This window comes from Opisthocomus hoazin, chromosome 2, assembly GCF_030867145.1.
Source record: "Opisthocomus hoazin isolate bOpiHoa1 chromosome 2, bOpiHoa1.hap1, whole genome shotgun sequence".
NCBI classification, from domain to species: Eukaryota; Metazoa; Chordata; class Aves; order Opisthocomiformes; family Opisthocomidae; genus Opisthocomus; species Opisthocomus hoazin.
This window is the reverse complement of record NC_134415.1, coordinates 100,541,001-100,564,580: the sequence shown is the minus strand read 5'-3', so window position 1 is coordinate 100,564,580 and position 23,580 is coordinate 100,541,001.

Here is a 23,580-nt window from a genome sequence, read left to right as displayed (position 1 = left end):
ATATTCTTTCACTCTCCTCATCATTTCTTTTTTCAGTAATATTTCTTAGAATGGGTAGCTATGAAGTACGTCTAAAAGTCAGGAAAGAGTCCAAAGATATTCTAAATGAAAATTCAATTTAAAGAGAATTCAGAAATAGTACAGGCAAAAAGAAATCAGCTGATGATAGGCATAGAAGAATAATAGAATCATGTGCACTGTGTAAACAAGTTTGACTGTCTTGCTATGTGATAAATATGCAGCTGCATATAGCCTGCTGTCATCTAAATATTCGAAAAGACACCTTTGCAAAGCATATCACACAGTCCGTACTGTATGTTAATGTTAAAACTTTTAGTACAAAGTACAGTTCAGTTTTTTCTACCATGATAATAATGATTTAAGGTATGGACCGCTATCAGCTATGTGGAATCTCACTTTAATTTTGAATACACATAATACCTGTTGGCAGATAGATAAACAGGATTATACTAGTGTCATATGTGGAAATGATCCATGCTCAATTTTGAGTACATAAAAGGTATACTGAACTGTTTTAAAGACACTGATGTAATTCTCTGAAGATCCTCATATGCTGACTTTCAAAAACTATTTTCTTTGCATAACCGGTAACTTCTGTAGAGTATAAAATTACAAAATTTCTTTTACATAAATAAATCTAAAAACATGGCAGAAAATTTTGGGAAGTGTACTTCCTGTCACAGTAGCATACAGTATTCTGTGTACTACTTTCACTGTGCCCTTTTTAAACCTGAGTGGACTTTCTGGAGGATCTTCACTTGTTATGTGTATTTAAAAGTTAAGTACACTGTTGTCTAACTTGTCATACTCAAATAATAGCAGGAATTTCAGCTTCCAGGTAAATTTTTAACGTTTGCAATTTTCAATTACTTTTAATATATATTAAAAAAAAAGTGTAAATAATAAATCTTGACTCTTTCAAGATTTCCTTGTTGAGAAAACTTGCTAGGAGTTTTTATATGGACTTAGAAGTTAGCTCTTTATGTCAAATTCTTTGTCCCAACAAAGATTTTACCATTGAATTAATACTATTATCATAACCTTAAAACTAGAATAGCTTGCAATTCTCCTTATGTTTTCCAAAGGCTGGGTATGATGAGCATTATAAACAGTGTGAGGGAGTCGATGCCTTTACACAAATATTCAAAACTGAAATATTTCACATGAATATGTGAAACAATGAAATATTATTTCTCCATCTCTCTGTTTTTCTATCTTGTTACTTTTGTTTGCTGAGCTTAATTTTTAATGCCCAGACTAATTTTAGGTGCTAGCAGACAGTACTAACAGCTGTGGACTCAGGTAAAACAGTTCATCTAAATCAGGTAGCTTGCACCAACATGCAACAGTTTATCCTAGAGTCCTTACATAATTCTGGAAGGGTTCTAGAATGTCTCTCTTCAGCCATCTACAGCACACTGCAGCTCTGCTTCTTCTTTCACAGTGTTCTTTCAGTATTCTAGTATCCTTTCTTTTCTCATGTTTCCTTTCCTTGAACACCGCTTGCTAGTCCCATATCTCCCACAACACAGGCAAAATGAGGCTTTTAATGTGTGGAGTAATGCTGGGATATATGCTCATGACCAAAAGAGAGATTGTGGTTATTTCACCACAGAGAAGTGAGAGAAGAAATTAACTGAATTTATTATTGTGTTTTCCCTTTTATTCATAATTTTAAAAAATCTTCAGACTTTGGAAGAAATATTCTTTTTGCATGGACAATCATTAACAAAGGTCCCTGGAGAGGGCTCTTCTAATTGAAAAGGCTACATTTACAAGGAAAGAAGGTGGGTTTGGTTTTTTGGTGGCCTTTTTCTTCTTTTTTTAAATGAAAGCATACTTATATGGAGCTAAATTGAGAGTCTTTTTCTGTCTGTCAAATGCAATATCACAAATCATAGTTTTATTTATCTTTTAAATTGAATAAAATTATTGTTTAACTTAAAGGTTTTACAAAATTGAATATTTTGTAGAGCTTGGAGTATCTCAAGATGTTTCTAAATTACCCATGTTACGAAGAAGACAGGGGGATAATATGAGGGCGGGATCTTTGTATAGGCTCACAAAAAAAGAGACCAAATTAAATAATTTCCCAGGCATACTAAAATACAGATCTATGTGACGGCGTCTCTATGGAATGATACTTGTTTGGTTCCTAATCAATAAAGTGTTGGCGTCTGATTGATTTATTAATCTCATTCTTGTGAATTCTCAGTTTTAATCTGCTGAGAATTTCATTGCACTTATTGTATGATTAATTGTGTCAGGGGGCTTGGAGCCTTGGACAGGCTGTTATAATGATTTATATCTGACTAAAATTAAAAACTATTAAACATATTTCAGGAACTCATAATAACACAAAAGAATTCTTAGAATCTGGGAGAAAAATTATACCTGTGCTCTAGGATATGCATTGTTAAAGACTGATTTTTAATTTTTTTTTTTTGTGCAAAGACAATAACAAAGTTTGGGTTGAAATGTTTGCTGTAGAAAGGCTATTGCTTCTTAGTCCTATGATCATTGAATTTAGTGTAATGTTTTCAGGAGCCCGATTCTTGCTTAATCCTCCTTCCATGTATTTATTGTTCCTCCCAGTACTTTAAATTGCCTTTTAATAGGATGTGTCTGCTAAACATGAATTCACAAATACGTATATACTCAATTGTACTGGATCTGGCTGGGATGGTGTTAATTTTGCCCATAGCAGACCATACAGTGCTGTGCTTTGTATTTGTAGCTGGAACGGTGTTGATAACACACCAAAGTTTTAGCCATTGCTGAACAGTGCTCGGGCAGCACGTAGGATGTCTCACACAAACATGTATGCGTGCATGCACCAGTAGGCTGCAGGACAGCAAAAGGTTTGGAGAGGGCATAACCAGGACAGCTGACCCAAACTGACCAAAGGGATGTTCCACAACATATGATATCATGCTCAGCAATAAAAGCTAAAGGAAAGGGGAGGAACACAGGTGATTTTATTATTAAGGTGTTTGTCTTCTGAAGAAACGGCTATGTGTGCTGACGCCCTACTTACCAGGGGAGTGGGTGGATATCTCCTGCCGATGGGAAGTAGAGAAGAAATCTTCTTTTTTTCTTTTGTTTTGTTTCTGTATGCAGCCTTTTCTTTGTTACATTAAACTGTCTTTATCTCAACCCATGAGTTTTTCATCTTTTCTCCCCCAGTCCTGCTGAGGAGAGGGAGCGAGAAAGTGGTTTGGTGGGCATCTGGCAGCCAGTCAAGGTTAATACATCAGTAAAAAAAAACAAGTCAAAAAGCTCAAACCAATATCCACCTTTACTTCCTGTATGAAATTCACAGATGTAGGATTACTTGTGACATCAAAAAATGGAGCTCTTTGAGAACATTATAGGACTAGGGGGCACAGAGTGGTCACTTGCATTGATCTGTTCACTAAAACATGTAAGCCTTAAAATATCAGAAGCAGACATTTATGGAGGGGAAATGCACAGAAAACTGTTCAAGATATGAAAATTAAACATGAGACTTTAAAATCCCTGACCCTTCCATTCTCTTGTTGTACCACAGCTGCAATATTTTCAGGGAAACCAAACAGGTTTGTCAGTCTGTTTCTCACCTCCATACTTTATCTGTGAACTCTTTCTGACAGCCACAGGAGACTGATTGTGTAATCTCTTCCCACCTGAATCAAATGAACTAACCAGACTTTTCAATTATTTCATAATTTCCAGCCCAGTGAAACCTCATTTTGAATGAATATCAAATCTGCATTACTCCATAGAAAATGTAGTCTAAATACTTTTTAAAATTATTCCTTTACAAAAATAAACTGTACATACTTTACCACAGTACAATAATCCACAGAAAAACCTGTATAAATTTGTAGAAATTCTGATGAAGAATAAAATATTTTATATTGTCATGCCATGTAAAATCTCTGCACTGTTTCATCTGAGGATCAAGGCACCTCCAGTTTAAATCCTTGGACGCTAGAGACAGAATACACTCAGTAAAATAAACTTATTATATCATATCTCAAGATTTCCTCTTATGCACACTCATTCACTCAATTATTCTTTCTGTTAACATTTCATAATTTTTGATTTGTGTTCTTTAGTCTTTTAATTTTTGATAAAAAACGTTCAGTGACAAAATATAAGGCTACAACTTTTGCCCAGTCATTCCTTTATTTATTAGAATAACACAGTCTGACATGTCCCTCCTACAAATCTCTTTGACATATGCTGCAGATCACACCCGCCACTGAAATCACTCTTCCAGAGATCTATCCTGGTGTTACATGTGTGAACATTGTATGTAGTGTTAGAGTGTAAAAAAGACACTTCACTTTGGTGACTTTTGCCTCCCGTAACCCGGTGAAAAATAAAAATAAGCAAACATGCAAAAGAACCTCCCCAAAATATCTAAAACACTGGAGTAAAAAGATTCTCTGAAGAAGCTATGAAGAAATTAATATAACAGTAAGAAAAGAATTCAGGTTTTTTTTTCGATTCAATTACCTGCTGTCTTCTGTGCACTTCATTTTGAAATCATTTTTATCATAAATTTCTTTGTCTTTGATGATGTATTCTTTTCTTTAATCAGATTTTACCCTAAAATCTTCCTGCTTTTTAATTAATTCTTTTTCACAGCATTTTTCACCCAGTCTTTAACTGGGTATCAGATCAGGCTTGGGCTGTTCTCTAGATTCCCACATCCACCCTATTCAAAGTTAGCAGATTCTTTTGCGTAAAGGCTCAAAGACATATTTTTCTATGGGTCCATATCTCTAGTAACCTTGTGCACCATCTCTTGTCTTGATTATCTAAAACATTCTTTCCACTTATCTTCATGAAATGCAATCATGCCTTTCTGATAGCCAGCCAAAAAATCTAATGCAAAGCTTTTTTCCTCGTCTGTCCCTTTAACTTTATAACCATTCTTCTACACTGTTCTATTGGCTACATTTCTGATAGCAAAATAGAAATAGACTTATCTTCACAGTCAAGGATCTTTCAAACTGTCTCTATCAGATCTCAAATATTATTCAGTATCAAGAGAATGATTCTTGTCTATGACCGTCAGTTGAGTCTAGCTTCAGGACTTTTGTTTTTTTTTTAACAATGATAACTATTATGAGACAGAAACTACATGAGTTCCAAAAGCAGGTGGGAAAGTACTCTAACCTACTTTGCTGATTTTTTAACAGATGATTCCCATGAGCATTTGCCAACACAAGGATTTGACTCTCCTTCTGACTAATTCAGTTTTCATGAAATGGGAATTAAGACATAGGAAATATACAAGCCCTTTGATGTTGCGGCGGGATCTAGGGCTCAACCAATATGATCCATAACAGTCAACTTTATTAGCAGATAATCTGGATTATATAGACAGCACTTGGTTATGATTAGTCACTATACATAAACACTCTATACAGCACTCAGTTAAGATTGGTCACTATGCATAAAACATCTATCAATAAAACACCCGGGTTACATAAGCAGTACTGAAACTATGGTCATTGTTCATAGAATGACTGTTTACCTGCAGCTGGCCTGAGAATGACTGTCTTTCCCACAGCCAGCCTGGGAAAGGTCTGTTTTCCCACAGCCGGCCTGAGAAAGGCCTTGAGGCCTGTGATGCTTGAAGCCTGTGCTGCTTGAAGCCTGTGCTGCTACAAACCAATCAAGTCTATATTCAGAGTGTCTGGGTTGCTCACAATATGCCCCTGTTCTTCCAGAAACCCCACACTTTGATAAGTAAAAATAATTTAATATTAACCTACTTTTAAATCAACTTTGACAATACATGACCTATAAGATAATATTTGCTGAAAAAGGCATCAATTTTCTAAATACACTCTGTGAAATGGAAACTTTTCCTTCCTACTGCCATCTCAGAGAAAAAGATTTCCTTTTGAGGGATTGCTCTAGTTCTTTTTTCCTATATATTAGATCTTTTGTATTAATATTCTAAATTTAATCATCTATTTAAACAAATAATTCTGTTTTCTTTTTTGTTTTACAGAGTTAATAACCTAATGTAAAGAGCTAATGCACTTTATCTACACAGGCAAAGTGCTAGTTGTTCGTCATGATCATGTTCTAGAAAATATTCAGTTGTTGAAAGTATTTTCCCCTTGAGATTTAAACTACCAACAAACTACATCATCTGTGTACCAAAAAGAAACGCAAACAAACAAAAAAATGCCTCCTAAATGCAAGGTCAAAACTAAAGCAAAAACCAAAAAATCTCTGGCATCAGATTTACCACAAACAGAAAATACAGACTTTTAGATCATTTGTCATCATGGTGACTGTACAAATAAGATAGCTTTAACAAAAGCAATTTAACAAAGAGCTATTGTTACATTTGGAGAAAGAGTAATAATATTTAAATATTGGAAGATAATGGAAGAAAAACCGTTCTTACTGATTTTATGAAATAGAAGGAAAAAGCACTCTGATTTTTTTTTTTTTTCTGGAAATCATGGAATCCTAGAATTATAGAATATCTCAAGCTGGAGGAGACTTATAAGAACCATCAAGTCCAACTCCCTGCTCCTCAGAGGACTACATAAAACTAAATCGTATGAGTAAGAGTGTCGTCCAGACACTCCTTGAGCTCTGACAGGCTTGGTGCTACGACCACATCCCTGGGGAGCCTGTTCCAGTGACCTACAACACTCTGTGAAGAACGTTTTCCTGATGCCCAGATGTGGGTAGAGTAGCTGATATCCTGCTTGTGTTAAGCTCTACAAAATATTCTCAGATATTCTTCTTTTCTTAACTAGATATTAACTGATGAAGGTAAGTTGTATAGCACACTATATTTTTCAAAATACTCTGTTTAATTTGTAAAGATTACCATCCTAGCAGCTATTCCAGATCTCACAACCGATAAGTAGGCATCTGATCCATTTGCAGAAGAAAAATGTCATTTTGGTAACTGCTGAAAAAATACCTTTTTTCAAAAATGTTTTTTTGGGGAATTAGACATTAATTGTTATAAAAAATTATGAATTTTTATACTTTACTGTAATTGGAACTCATCTTTCTTTAAATTGAAAAGCCATTGGAAAATGAATACAAACATCTAGTGATGGAGTATGATAAGAAAGGGGACCTGAAGGGGAGTGTGATGGGATTGTCTCTATCTTGATGGTTAATATTTAAAATCCTGATAACAATTCAATGTACTATATTTATTAAAAAAATAGTAATAGAACGAAAACTGCATATGTCTTTGTTTGCCTTCAAGTGAATTTGGAACTTTTTATCAACATTGACTTCCAAATATTTTGAACATCAGCATTTAAAAGTACAATTTGTTACACTAAATTTTTTAACAATTAAGCACTGGCTACAGTACCAGAAAGGTAACTTGAGGGGGGGGTTGTAACAGAAAAGACAATGAGCATAATCCTGTATTGGATAGCACTGTTGCATATTTATAATCACTCTCTAAAAATAGGTGTGAATCATTACATGTGTTCTATGCATGTAATAAATGAAGTACACAAAGGCTTGCAAGGTATCTGAGAGCGCCCACATTTTTTCTTTAATTATTCCATGCTACCTCAATCAGTTTCATGCTCTTACCTATTAATATGGGACAATCATTTTTTTATATAATAAGCAGTCATTAGCCCATTAGGGCTCCTGCTGTAAACTAAGATGCTTTGTATTACATCTGGCATATGTTGTAGCAATAAAAATAAACTGTATTTTTAAGAAAGTGCAATAAGCATTGGCATAAGTATTAGGTTCATTGACAGCATGTATGTACCATACAGCTCTGAAGTCCAGGGATGTAACTAGAATTCTAATGATTTGCTTTTCATTTGCTAAGTCATCAAAGTTGTTTTGAACCATCAGAGTTCTTCTGAATCTTAATGAATAATTCACCATTTTTTTTATCTGAATGATGGATTCTCTGACATTATCAGCCAAGGAGAGATACATGATCCCATAATACAGCTTCATGAAATGTCAGATGGTACTTCAGCATGAACATTTACTTCAAGTTGGGGTGAGGGAAAGTACTTGTAGAGTATCTGGTTTCATGAAGTGATAATTTTCCAGGTTCAAACTTGATGTTCAGGTTTCTCTAGAGCTATCAAAAAATCATAGAATATCCTGAGTTGGAAGGGGTCCATGAGGATCATGGAGTCCAAGTCCAGACTCCACATAGGGCCACCTAAAAGTTAAACTACATATCTAAGGTTGTTGTCCAAACACGTCTTGAAGACTGTCAGGTTTGGGACCATTACCACTTCCCTAAGGAACTTGTTTCAGTGTTTGACCACTCTCTCAGTTAGAAGCATTTTCCTAATACTCAGTCTGAACTTCCCCGGGTGCAGCTTTAAGCCTCACATCTTAATACCTGATATCAGAGAGAAGAGATAAGCACCTCCCTCTCCACTCCCCTGTCCCGATCCAATATTGGGGAGGTTTCGATATGATCCCAAGGACGAGATTAAGACGCAAACGGAGTCATATGCCGTACAACCTTGTAAACTTTATTTTGGTGAACCAGGAATCGGAGGTGGGGCTGGGACAGCAGCGGGGGGGGGGGACACGAGAAAGAAAGAAAGGACTAAAGTCAGACGACCCCAGTGGGCGACGAAATGAGTGCATGGTGGGGATAGGTTACCATCACCATGGATTCGACGATGTCCAGCGATGTCCGGTTGGCTCAGCATCTGTGCAGGTGTGGAGGTCCCGGTGAGGATGAGGACCAGCAAAGAGGAAGTGAGGAGGAGTGCAAGAGGCCTCAGAGGAGCATGTGCTGCCCTTTTATAGGGGCATTTGCCTATGCAACATACATGCAGTTCGTGCCATACGTGCTGCCTGCTTGACAAGTCCTCTCTTGCTGGTCCGGGCACTAGTCCGCATGCAAGCGCTGTCCTGCAGGTCGTTGTGACAGTTTTTTCCTAGGCCAGGAAGAAGATGACAATGTCAATGTCGAGACAAAACCAGTTCGTAGTGGTCTTCTACACCACCCCATGGCTCGACATTGCTGCCTCTGTGGTGGTGTGGGAGGTGGTGGTCTAGAGGTAGAGAGAAAGAATGAGAGAGATGTGGAGTCCTGACTGGACGAGAGGGGACATAGTTTGGTGTGTTGAGCTACCCAGGTTCTGATCCGGAAGTGAGCCTTGGGAGCGGCTGACACGGAACCCTGCTGGGAAGGCAGAGTGACGAGCTCGGGACACTGGAGCAGGGGGAACGTCACCGTTTCCTGCCACACTGTCACTTCCTTCCTGCCACGTTGCTGTTTCCTGCCACAGTACTGTTTTCACTTCGAGATGCAGCTCTGCACCAATCACAACGAGTTGCAGTAGTTTTGCCTATATATGGGTTGGGGTTTTAACCATTCAGATGCTGTAATAGTTTTGCTATATAAACCTTGTTTTGCTGACTAATAAAGCGGTACGATCATACTTATATTGGGGTCACATCGTTACAACGGTCCGTTACCCACGCCTACATTTGGTAGCAGAGGATGGACGGTTTCCCTGCAGGAGTGCCTCGGTCTGCGGTGAGCAGCTAGAGAGGGGGGCGTGGGAGTAACGGCTGGGAGGGTCCTGCCTGGGTGCGGACGCGCAGGACAGGTACGGATGGCCGACTCCCAGGGATTTTTGAGCCACACTGGGGCTGCCTGGCGCAGCTAAATTTTAACGTGGAGGCCAGGGTCGCAGGCATGGAGGTGGATGCCACGGCAACGTTGTTAGTCGGTATTCTCTCTGAGAGAGGAATAGACGCAACGGCAAACCAACTCATGAAGTTGATTAAACTGGGGCAACGATGGGGTCACTTTGCGGATACCCCGGTACAGTTTTCCGTCTCGGAATGGCAAGAGTTAAGAGAGATGATGTGGGAAAGGACAATAACGGGGGAGGACAAGGAGGAAAAGGAGATAAAAGCCACCCGCGAGCTCTGGCGAACAGTATTACACACCTTAAAAGCCATGAAAGCTGAACGAGAGGTGGCGTGTGCTGCAGCTCTGATGCTAGCTCCGGAGCGCGGGAAAGATCACGCGCCTAAGCCTGGGACATTATCACGGGTTTTCGGGCTACCTGCCGTTAGAGGGATGACTGGGACAACTTGTAACACAATTGCCGAGATTCGAGTGAGTGCAGAGTGCAGTTCCGGTCTCGGCGCAGAGGGGGGTGGCGCACTGGAAGTTGCTGCCAGAGACATCAACTCGAAATGCGAGCTGGACACGGTAGTACGACCGCCCCCGGGGAACGGGGAGGAGTCGGGCGCGGAAGTGCGACTGTCTTCCGGAAGAGGGGAGGAGCGGCTAGTACCACTGCCAGAGGGGGAGGGAGAAGGGGCGCGGCTCACAACATCGGCCCCTCCTCTGCAGCTAGTACCACCCCCAGAGGGAGAGGGAGAAGGGGTGCAGCTTACGACATCGGCCCCTCCTGGGGCGCGGCCTGCAACATCGGCCCCTCCTCTCTATCCACCCCTGCCACATTCCAGCGAGGTGTCTCCACTCCCGATGCCCTCTGATGGCGGCCAGAACAAATTGCAAGGAAAAAAAGCTTGCGATCTTTTACAGGCAGTTTTGCAGCATCTTCAAGACAAGAGCTAGCAGTTCCAGCATATGTCAATCGTTACCAACCCCCCCACTGGGAAAATGAGGCTTCCTTTCCAAGATGTTTAGCTGGGCCTCTGGCACGGATCACACCTACCCGCTGGACCAGTGTTACAAGAGATGTCATCCTAGATGGACAGTGGAACGTTGCCACCATTATCTGAGGTACACAAGCCTCAGCCTGTCCTGTGGAACAGGTTAATGGATGACAATCGTAAGTACAGGTGTTTGGCCGGAGGAGTGGCCACTAAGTTACCACCTGAAGAAAGCCGTGAGCAGGGGCTGGGTCTAACAGACCCTGAGCAGGAATCAGGTCTGTTTTCCCCGCGCCCCCCCGGCTAGCAGGAGAATGGGACAGTCACTGAGAAAAGGAGCGAAGGCTCCATTAAAGAATTTTTTTACAGTGAAGTTTGAAAGAACAAAGTCTTGCAGTTTCAAATACCTGAGGAAATCATTACTTGGAAATCAGTGCATACAGCTTTAAATGCTCTAAAACTTACAGAAACTATCTCAGAAGCAGCTGCTATACCTCTGTCCTTATCTCAAAAGCAAGGACAGAGCAGCAGTCTGCTGAAATTTAACCCTACATATGACGAAATTCCTACCGAACATGAGAAGTGCGGGAAGTAAATCTGCCAAAACCTGACGATCCTTTGAATCCAGAGAAACGGGAAGTGGGGTGTAAAAATCCGGCATCCCGAAAGTGTACAACAGGGTCTCTCGACAGCAATTGGCGTACCCGACCTGAGATCAAAACGAGGTGAATTCCAACATAAAACTGCACAGTCCCTCAGACGCTGTACAGCCGCCGCGCCAGCAGTCACTGCATCAAATGGGTCAGCAAACCTTACACCTGGTGGGGCACATGGCTCCCCCCGGGCAACCGGCAGCACGGTTCCCCCCACACCCCCTCCTTTCCCCCCCTCCCCCTTCCCTCGATCCCAGCGCGCCGGCCCGTTCCGGCCAGCCCAGAAGCGGCGCGGCAAGAACCATCTTTTCTGACATTCAAGGACTTGGTTACAAAAAATGTATACAATTCAATTACTGCAGTAGAATTCCTTGTGAACAAACAGCTGGACTTTATTATCTTTCCAAGGTTCAGATAGTCTACCTAGATGATGTTATTCACTCTGCTGAAAAGTGAAAATATTGACTTTACAGCTGAAGATTTGTCCCCTCTATTTACTTTGTCAAAAAGGACTCAGATTTATTATTTTCCCGAAGATCAATGCCAAAAGCAAAAACTGTTTTGCAAAAGATTTCAGATAGAATTGCAATTGCCTTTACCTTCAGAATTAATGTCGAATTGCCAACAAATTTGTATATCATTTATGAAGGTTTTGTTTTACAACCTTATCCTCTTTTCGATCAGTGGTGTGTTAACACGCAGAAGTTGAAGACTCTGGAATGAATCTTTTTGTCTCATACGCCCATGAAAACATTGACTTCAAAGGTACACATCATAGTGTCCTTAATAGCACAAAGTTGGAATCACTGTCAGCAAGTTGATACTATTTGCCTGCTGCTGGCTAAAGATGACTTTGTGGCATTAAATAGTGAATCCTTATCACTGCAAGCCGCTCTAGCTGATTATTTAAATAACATACGTTATACCCTTCCACAACATAAGCTGTTACATTCCCTCTCTCAAATTTCATTGCAGCCAAAATACCGATGTGTTTCTGTTCCTATTAAAGGAGCATGAACAGTGTTTCGGAAACAAACAAATTCATCAGATTAGCAATCATCTATTTTAGTCGTTGAAGGATCCACACAAATTTTTAAGCTATCAGCGGCCTTGCACATTTTTGAATTGTTTTCGACTGAACCACTCAATGTTGTCACAGATTCTGCATGTTGTGAATATTGTTCAACGCATTGCAGATGCAATTGCTATTGAAATTAGAAAATCGTGTACGTGTATATTTTATAATGCATATATAGTTACATACTACTCTACTAAAACCAATAACTGAAGAAAAAGTTGTAGCAGATCAATTGACAATGGCAGCAGTACTGCCACACAGTTCCAAGCAAGCTCGATTATCTCATGACTTCTTTCATCAAAATGCTTCTTCCTTGCATAAACAATTTGCTTTGGCCCAGGGGCAAGCCACAAAAAGTGTTCATGCATGCCCTGATTGTCAATGTATTACGCCTGTACCACTGTGTGCAGGAGTGAACCCTCGTGGTTTACGAGTTGTGGCAAAGTGACGTTACACATATATCAACATTTGGTCGACTGCATTGTGTACATGTTAATGTGGATACTTTCTCAGGATTTCTGGTAGCCACGGCACATACGGGAGAAAAGGAACGTTTCACGGACAATTTCTGTTTTCCTACAGGACTGGAGTATACAACATGTTACAGGTATACAACATTCTTCTACTGCACAAGCCATTGTCGAAAGTGTCCACGGGACCCTCAAAGCTATGCTAAATAAATAAAAAAGGGGGAATCCTATGGGCAGTGTTACCCCACAGGAACAGTTAATGTACTTAATTTTTAAAACCGTTCTGATGATCATATATTTACAACAGCAGCTGACCGTCAATTCGGGATGGTCCCTCCATTTGTGGTTCGACCAAAAGTATGGTATAAAGAATTTGGGGAATCACAATGGACAAGTCCTATAGAACTAATAATGTGGGGAAGAGGGTATGCGTGTGTTCTTCTTTCAACAGGCCCTCGATGGTTACCAGCAAAATATGTGAAGCTATAGCATGAGCTGAAAGAACGTAACGCAGAATCCGATGCCAGAGGTGACCACACTCACTCTCAGGGAGCAACCTCTGACATGGAAGCAGAAGAGATCCACTCTGGATGATCCTATTACACAGGGAACACTGAAAAAACTGCAGCAAACGCAAGTACTCTGATGACTGCAGTGGGTGCATCACCCACACCAATTAATACATTCCTTGCATATTTGGCAATTATCTCCCACAACAGCTTTTGTATAACGAAGCAATCTTGGAGAACACGGTATACGCGATTTTAGAACTGCGTCTGCACAAGAGCAAAGGTCAACTAGCAGACACCGTGAGGAAAAGTATAAACCTTCACCTGAGGGCTCCCTACGACTGCCCAGAGGTGCCAATATGCATGTACAAAAGACATTTATACATATATATATTAAAAAAAAAAAAAAAAAAAAGAGGGGGGGGGAAATGGAGAATGATAAGTACTTTGCAGAAATGTAATGATTATGTATGTTAACATGGCATAAATATCTAGTAAGAGTGTCTTTTCGGTACACACATTTGAGTAGAACTATTCCCTGTGCGTTCAGTACTGCAGTAAAGAATGCCTGCTTTCTAGAACTCCAACATTAAGTTTTAGGAAGTTAATTATTTTGCTGCTTTCTAGTAATAGATTTTGGGTACCCAGGTAGGACGCTGCTCTTGAACTTCAATGGTCCGAGGGATTGCAGGACCTCCAGCCGGCACCGAGGAATTCTCGGGGAGAACCTCTGATCACTGGACTAAAAAGTTCTGAGCGTGAACCATTAATAAGGCAAAGGCATTTTTCCAGTATTGTTTTTTGTTGCCTATTTGTTAGTCATAGTAAAAGCTTCACAGCATTGAGCTATATCCCTGACGAGAAGGGAAAGTGTCCTTTCTAATCCTGAATTGAAAAGAGAGTACTCTTCCTGAAACTGAAGCTTGGGAATTTGTCTGTTAAATGTTGAATATTATTGTAAGTCCTGTCTTTGCAATATTTGGATTTATGCTGAAAACTTGGTGTGCCTGTGTGTGTGTGTGTGGTCGCGACCATGAACGTGTGGTTTTTACGTTACAGTGTTTGTATTTCTGTGATCTGATGGATTTATTTTGTTTCTGTGATCTAACGGATTTGTCTGGACTAAGTAACAGTTTTGTGTCTTTTGGTTTGGTAAGTTCTGCAGGTATTGACTATTTCTGGTTTTTGACTTTAGATTGTTGTATTTGGACTCTTGATTTATCAAAACTTTGGAAGCATTTGATGCAGCAGGGAATAGATGTGGTGATGTTTGCAGCTTTATGCTTTTATGTGCATTAATTTTAGCCTATATAGTTAATGAGTCATAGTTCTAGATACATTGATCTTAACCTAGGTAATTAATATCGATAGCCAATACTAAATGTTATGGATGTTTGTATATGTGATAAGTATACCTATAATCCAAGTGCACATTTACTGAGCTCATATTATTGATACACTGCTATTTCGACGCCTAACGTGATGAGATGCATTCCCTCCCATTGACAATAATGATATGTTGTGGTCAAGCGGTACTTTAATCCCACCATCTACACAGGAAGAAAATTGGATACAAGTAAATCCAGCAAGAAAATTGAATACAAGTATATCAATCTACACCCATATGCTAGGTAACAGTATGTATCATTCTCAAGTTAATTTAATCTTTCTTTATATCCAGCAGGTTGTGGTATGCACTTCACATCTCTATGTCTTCAATTAGCATTTGTGTTCTTATACTGTTAGTATTGTAGTTTGTGTGGGCCTCTGAAAAAGTGGTAGCAAGCTGAAGACCAAAATTATGTCAGCTCTCATCATCATCAACAACAACCTTATCAACTATACCTGGCTTGCTCTAAAAACAAAAAGGGGGAATTGTGGAGTCCTGGCTGGATGAGAGGGGACATAGTTTGGTGCTGTTGAGCAACTCAGGCTTGGTAATGGAGATAGACCTTGAAAGTAGTGAACACGGAACACTGCTACAGAAGTAGATTGGTGAACACGGAACGCTGGGCAGAGAAGCAAGCCAGTGTTACCACAGAAGTCTTGCAGTCCCTGCTAGAAGATCAGAGTAGTCTACGACATGCAATATTTCAAAATAAAGCCGCAATTGATTTTTTACTGCTGGCCCAGAGACATGGTTGTGAGGATTTCAAAGGCAAGTGCTGTATGAACTTGTCCGATCATAGTAAGTCCATCCACAGGCAATTACAATGGCTTGAACAGCACACCAATCAAATACAACAAAGCCAGGGATTTTTTGATGGATTTCTCACCTCGCTCTTTGGTAATCTGCCCACGTGCCTTAACGGTTTAATTTTAGAAATTTTGCGCATATGTATCGTGTTACTTGCTGTTGGAGTTATAATATGTATTTGCTTTAGCTGTCTTAAAAAGGCTCTCTCCAAGATAACGAAGCAAACCTGGCTTGCTCAAAAAAACAAAAAGGGGGAATTGTGGAGTCCTGGCTGGACGAGAGGGGACATAGTTTGGTGTGTTGAGCTACCCAGGTTCTGATCCGGAAGTGAGCCTTGGGAGCGACTGACACGGAACCCTGCTGGGAAGGCAGAGTGACGAGCTCGGGACACTGGAGCAGGGGGAACGTCACCGTTTCCTGCCACACTGTCACTTCCTTCCTGCCACGTTGCTGTTTCCTGCCACAGTACTGTTTTCACTTCGAGATGCAGCTCTGCACCAATCACAACGAGTTGCAGTAGTTTTGCCTATATATGGGTTGGGGTTTTAACCATTCAGATGCTGTAATAGTTTTGCTATATGAATCTTGTTTTGCTGACTAATAAAGCGGTACGATCATACTCATATTGGGGTCACATCGTTACAACGGGTCCGTTACCCACGCCTACAGAGAGAGAGAAAGAGAGAGAGAAATAGGAGTAGAAACCAGGATGGAGGGGATGCGTGACACAGCAGGGAAGGGAGAGACCAAAAAAGTGGCATGGCACAGAAAATGCTCAGTTGCAGGCAAGTCAACACATTACACAATGTAAACACTGTTTCTTTTAACACTGCTAAGTTTAACAATGTCTTATCGAGCAAGTTGAGGAATCAGGTAAGTATGAGGTAGTCTTTTCACGATAACAAACAGAACATCAGGGTGGGTGTGACATGGGTATAGGTATGCAATTCATCCCTTTGACAATCTGTGAATTCTAAAGGGTCTAAATGATGGGTACAGTGGTCGGTTTTGGACAAAAATGACATGGATATACCTCACTCCATCAGGTAACATGGTGAGTATGAATTGCATATTGTATACCACATGTCGGACTAACTGAACAAAACAGGGGATAATACGTGGTAAAAACATTAAAAGAGCAACCACATATAACATGAATAGTAGCAACTGTTTTACCCATTGTGTCCCTGGTAACCAGGACCACGAATCACGAGTCCAACCATTCTATGTTTGGACGGGAAAATGAGCGATTCTTCTAATATCTTTGGTCAGTTGGAGGACCACTTCACCCACATTGTCTATCTCCAAGAAACAGTTAGAAATATTTAATTTCCCACACACACCCCCCCTCTTCAGCTAACAGGTAATCCAGGACCATGAGATGTTGAAGGACTGCCGTGTGCATCTGTTGAGACTGCTGAGTTAAAAGGTCTATGGCATCGGAGGTTTTATTTGTGATAATTTCTAGTGCTGACTACAATCAAATTATCCGATTTAAATTGTAAATCCGTTCCCTTGGTCCCGATATCAGTTTATTGGGGTTCCAGGTGGTGGGTATGTAATGTTGAATTATTCGCTCAGGAGACCACTCATCGTCTCCCCATTTTTCCATTCCACCCAGGTTAACCTCAATACATCACATCTTATGGGCAACCCTTCTATCCCCCAGATCATCATATAGTCTTATTCCCAAACAAGGTCTGCCCGCCTCCGGAAGGAGGAAAAATATGGGCTGGATAATCCCTACGTAACAAGTCCCTGACCATTCTGTCAGTAAATGTTTATATGCAGTGTGTCCGCAGATCCAATAATGACCCCTTTTAGCCCTAGTGCCATAATCGAATGGTCCAGCTGTCTGCCTTGGAGATTGAAAATGAGTTACGTCCTTGTCGTCAAAAGGGCTAAAAAACTCAGTGGGGCTGTCATTTATGCGGCCAGTGTAGTACCAGGTGCCAGAATTGTTTTTCCACTCACAGACTTGACTACAGGGGTAATAATTGAATTGTTGGAGGAAGAATGTTTCATTTTTGTTTGACCAGTATCCTTTAAAACCCCGACTGCGCCTGATTTCATCAAGCCACATCCAAATGCGGACACCTCTATCTTTATCTACTAACTTAAGGGTTAGTGTCCATTTGCATTTGCTTTCCCCAACATGGATCCCTCCCTCCTGAGCACAATTTAAACAATATAGCCCAACAGTTGGAAATTGAATTGGCCATGTTTCACTATTGCCCCAAGTGTCATTCGTGGTGTCACTGTAATTGCTCACAATCTGGGCTGGGGTAAGGGGTGTGGACGTCCATGGCCAGCTCGATAACCCCGGGGGTCCACCGCAGACCCAACAGTGACTCAGATTAAAAGTTCGACTTCCAGCTTTGGCTAACAACACAAACTCATTGTCCCTAAAGGGATCATAGGGATCAGTGGGAGGTGGAGAAATTGGTCTTCCATCGCTTTCATAGATATATCCTCAAACTAGTATGATCAGAAATAACATGCACATTCTGATTAAGTCACAATCTGTGTCCTTTTTACTTCCTCTGGGGGGGTGTATCTGGGTCAGTTGCTCCTTCCTGGAAAATAAGAACAGAAACAAACTCGGTTCTAGGGTCAGAAGGAAGGAATAATAATCAAGCTACCAGGCCTCCCACAAAGCCTTTCCTTCTATCAAGTGCGTGGGGTCATTTTCTAGTGGGTGTCTGCCCAAATGGACATGATACTGTTCACAAGAGGATATACGTGTTTTGCATTCCTCCCTGGTAACCGGCCACCCTTGAGCTAGAGCCTCACAAAATAAATCATTGATCCCTGAATGTTTCCGTTTTACACGCAGCCATTTTAATAAGTGTTCCCAGAAAGGTAGCCACTCTGTACAGCCTTTAAATACCACGCAAGAGTCAGTATAAATGTATACAGGGGAAGTAGCTTGGGCCTCATGTTGGAATACGCTCCACGCTGCGGTTAGCTCTCCCACCTGCACGCTGCCCTCTCCTTCAGTAATGTTTTCTTCCTTAGTCCCCTCTTCAAGTGCCACAGCTCGATACTTCCAAATCTTTCCTTCTCGCTTCGATGAGGTATCAGTAAACCATACATTCTCTAACTGTTCAGAAAATGGGGGAGCTATTTGTACCACGGGAGAAAGCTGGGGCGCATCCTTATCTAGGTCTGCCTCATCCTGAATGTTTAGTACTTCAGTAACTCTTTCAGATACAGAAAAGATCTTGCTATAATACTCTATTTGTGCATAACATTTCTGTACAGAGGCCCTTTGGGCCACCCCGTCAGGGGGTGGTGTTCCCGTTAAAACTGCTTTGGTCACTTTAAATGGGCCCCGAAGTATTATGGGTTGCTGTCGGATAGTTCATTTGGCCTCTCTCTAAGCCAGACTATCTACAAATAGGCGCTTTTCCCAAGTTGTGTACCTTTTTTCAGCATCTTTGAAACTACGTGAATAGAACCTGACGGGCCGAATGGGCCCCTCTGGCCCCTTTTGCCATAAATGAACCAAGAGTCTGGTCCGGGCAAACTCCCATTCAATTTGGACTGAGTCCATCGGATGGATCGGTCTAAGGGCTTGGTAGGCATTTGCCTCAAACACCAACAGTTGGAATGCCTCATCATGGACCTGGGTCTACTCCCATTGGAGCTTTTTCCTCAGTAAATCATACAAAGGTCTAGCAATAATTGAAAAATCAGTGATACTTTTTCTCCAGAACATGAGTAGTCCTAATGGGTGTTGTAGATCTTTCTTTGATCGTGGCATTTTAATTAGGTCAAGGGAGGACAGAGTATCGGGGGGATACAAGTCATGCCCACGCTCCACCATATTCCCCAAAATTTCACTTCACTAGAAAGGGCTTGGATCTTTTAGGGCAGAATCGTCAATCCTATGCGTTCTATATGGGTGATAACGTCCCTCTGCGCCTCCCCAACTTCCTTTCTCTGACTCCTTCCCACAAGAACATTGTCTATATACTGATAAGTCTTCACCCCCGCTTGTATGGGGATCGTTTCTAATTCCTGCACTAGTCCATGGTGAGCTGATGCAGCAGAGTGCTCACACCGCTAGGGAAGCCGCCTGAAAGTTCACTGCTGTCCCTCCCGGGTGAAAGTGAAATGGGTCTGATCTTTGGGTTGAAGGGGAACCATAAAGAACATATCCTTAACATCAATAGTTGCCAGAATTGGGTGTGCGTGCTCCTGAATGGTGCTAATGACCTCGGCAATGTTAGGCACAGCAGCGGTTAACGGTCCTGGATTAGCATTCAAACGGCGGTAATCGACCGTTAACCGCCACTTTCCATTAGGTTTTCCCACCGGCCAGACCAGGGAACTGCAAGTCGAGTGGGTGGGAACCAAGACTCCTTGTCCCCACAGCTCTGCCATCACTGGGGCTGTGCCTTCCTCGGCTGCCAGCGGCAGCGGCTGGGGCTTCACGTTCCTTAATTTAGAAGAGGGGAGGGCAGGCGCCGCTTGTAACAGATGCACCTCCATGCCGGGGATTTTAGCCAATTGTTTAATTTGGGGGGCATCGAAGGACCACGAATTTCCCTGGGTATCATGCCGCTGTTTACCCTTTAAAACATCCATGTCCAAAATGTTCTTTTGCAAAGTTCCCACAACTACTATGGCATCCACAGGGTCTTCCCCCCCCAACCCCCCCCGGTAGCCATAATGTCACCGGAGTCATGGGCACTGTCTGGGTTTTCCCCAAGGCGTTTGAAACTGTAAGGTGTCTGGGCGGGACTGAAATTCCACATTTTTCTGCCTTGACCCATTTTAGCGCAGTAATTTGTGCTCCGGTGTCAATCAAAAAAGGTTACTGGTCTCCTCTTTGGCCCTATCGCCACAGTAATCAATAAATCCCCTTTGTTATTGCAGGTGAGTTGTCTTACAAATATATACACTCCGCCTTCCCCCTCACCCTGGGGGAGCGGAGGATTTAGTTTCTCACCATCTTCTCCCTTTTTCATTCCCCCCCCAAAATTCACCAAGGCTGGGGCACCAGGACCTCGTCCAAAAGTGATTTCTCGCCCTGCCCATTTCTGCACAAGCTGTTCTAGCTTCTTGGTCGGGAGTCCATCCATGAGGTCCCAGGGAATGCCCTTCTGAAGCCTTAACTGCCAGAGTCCCTGCCGATTCAGGGGCTTTTCTGTCCCGCCTAGATCCACACTTCTCCCCGAGGAAAACAGCCCTTTACTCCCTCGCAGGTCTCTGGTTTCAACCTTTTGATATGGCCGATGAACAGGTCCATATCTGCTCCCACAGTTAATCAGCTCTTGGGTTATCTCCCCCCATGTCCATACTGTCATCCCTGGCCACCGATGGTCAGGGGTCACCCCGCCCTCCAGGGCAGCCACTGGGGGTGTTTTGAATTCTCCCCTGCAGCTGGATCCCTATAGGTTTCAGGGAATCAGGAAGCCCCCATATCAGGGGAGTCATTCTTTCGGGGTCTGCCGGCAGCAGCATTGGGGAGCTCAGATTAGGCTTGAGCTCCCTGTCATACACCATCTGAAGGCAAGCTACTTTCTGCACACTTTCCAGTAACTGATCTGTCGTGCCCGTTATGGCCAGGGGATCCCCCCTCTCCAGTGGGTTCAACTCCCCCACCCAGTACGCGGCCCTCTGAGTCAGTGACCACGGGGCTCAGCGATCGCTGAGTTAAGAACACTGGGAGGAAAAAAAAGGTGAGTAGTTTTAGAAGCTTTAGAGGAGAAGAGGACAACATCAGATATTTCTGGAACGTGATCCAGGTACAACAGAAGGAATCATAAGGGATTTTTTGACAGAAATAAAGAGAAGGTGAAAAGAGGAATTACAGACAGTGTAAACAAAAATGACAAAATGAGAAACATAGAAGCAGCTCATTCCAAACATGGCTTATCTTGTCAAATTAATCAGTTAACATGGATTGAAAACAGAATGTAAGAGGAAAAACGACAACATATGTAAGATGAAGGGATATTGCTATAACCACATTAGATGACAAAAGAAATGTCTGGCAAAGTCTTTGGACAAAAAGAAGTGTGTAAGATCGTTGTCAGAACCTGAGAGACAAACAAAAAGAATTGTATCAATATTGGAAATTTTCAGTATCTGTAACCAAGGAACTTACTGATGCTGCAGAAATCTTAAAACTTAAATTTTCTATTCTAAAAAAAGCCCTGCTACAAAAATCACAGCAGAATCTGTCAATATCGACTACTTTGTTTTTATTGCATATTTTTTATTTCACTCCATTTTCTTTGACTTCATTGATCTCAGCTCAGTTATGCGGAGATTTACATTAGCAGAGGATCTGGACCCGAACATTTTACAGCTGACATATGACCAGCATAGGTGAACACCAAAAGTTGCAGAAATTTGTCCTGTTTTCGTTAAATAGCAAAACTGTCACTGATTTTAAGAGAGTCAGGGCTTTCGTCACAGTTCTTAAAGTCTGACATATCAACATTATTTCTGTGTATAAAAATCACTGGATTATGACATCACAATACCTGTTGGTGATACTTTACAATGACAGATTAAAGTATGGAATTTTTTTTTTCTCTCCTTTCCTGTAATGTGTAGCAAATCAAAATTAAGGATCTTTGAATTACAAAGACAATTTGTCATTAAAACATCTCATTTTTTAAAGTGCTTTTACTATATATCCTGGAAGTTTCCCTTAGAAACCAAAAAATATATGCCTGTTGCTACATTAAGATGGCTCCACTTGCATTCTGCAGGCACCAGTTTTATTTTACTTTCAAACTCCTAATGGAGTTTAAAATTAAAATTAATGTTTCTGTTTACTTTCTAGTGTATTCAAAAGCCTAATCAATGATGTCAGCACATCTCAGTAATAGTGTTTCTCTATTAACATCTGATATAGGCAGTAAAGGAAGCATGGGGCAATGTTCAGTAAGCCCATCACCGGAGGAATTTTTTATATTGTCAGCTGTGAACCAACTGAGCTGTAATAAATAGTACAATTAGTGGAAATAAAATAGCACACTGACAAGACTGAGATGGTATTGAGCAAGACCCTTTGCAAATGCATGATCTTTTACCCAGAATGATTAGAATCTAAATAGAAAGGGGAAAACAGCAGTCTACCCAGAAGCTAAAGGCATTCCTGGTCTCTAGTCGCATTTCAGATTTGTGTCTTCTGAAGCTCTTTATCTCACTAACAGTGCAGTGTTCTTTCTTCCATGGTGGTCCCTGTACTCATATATTTCTGAATCACAGAATCATAGAATCATAGAATGGTTTGGGTTGGAAGGGACCTTTAAAAGGGGCCTTTAAAAGTCATCTAGTCCAACCTCCCTGCAATGAGCAGGGTCATCCTCCACTAGATCAGTTTGCTCAGAGTCCCATCTAAAGTGGCCTGGAACACTTCCAGGAAGGAGGCATCCACAACTTCTCTGGGCAACATCTTACAGTGCCTCACCACTCTTACAGTAGCGAATTTCTTTCTTATATCTAATCTAAATCTACCCTCTTTTAGTTTAAAGCCATTACCCCTTGACCTATCGCAGCAGGCCCTGCTAAAAAGCCTGTCCTCATCTTTCTTATAAGGCCCCTTTAAGTACTGAAAGGCTGCGATAGGGTCTCCCCAGAGCCTTCTTTGCTCCAGGATGAACAACCCCAAATCTCTCAGCCTTTCCTCAGAGGAGAGGTGTTCCAGCCCTCAGATCATCTATGTGGCTCTCCTCTGGACCCGCTCCAAGAGCTCCATGTCTTTCCTGTGCTGAGGGCTCCAGGGCTGGACGCAGTACTCCAGGTGGGGTCTCGCCAAAGAAGAGTAGAGGGGCAGAACCACCTCCCTTGACCTGCTGGCCACACTTCTTTCAATGCAGCCAAGGATATGATTGGCTTTCAGGGCCGTGAGTGCACATTGTTGGCTCATGTCCAGCTTTTCATCCACCAGTACCCCCAAGTCTTTCTCGGCATTGCTACTCTCAATCCCTTCATCCCCCAGCCTGTGTTAATATCAGATGTTGCCCCAACCTGGGTGCAGGACCCTGAATGCTTGTTTTTAATA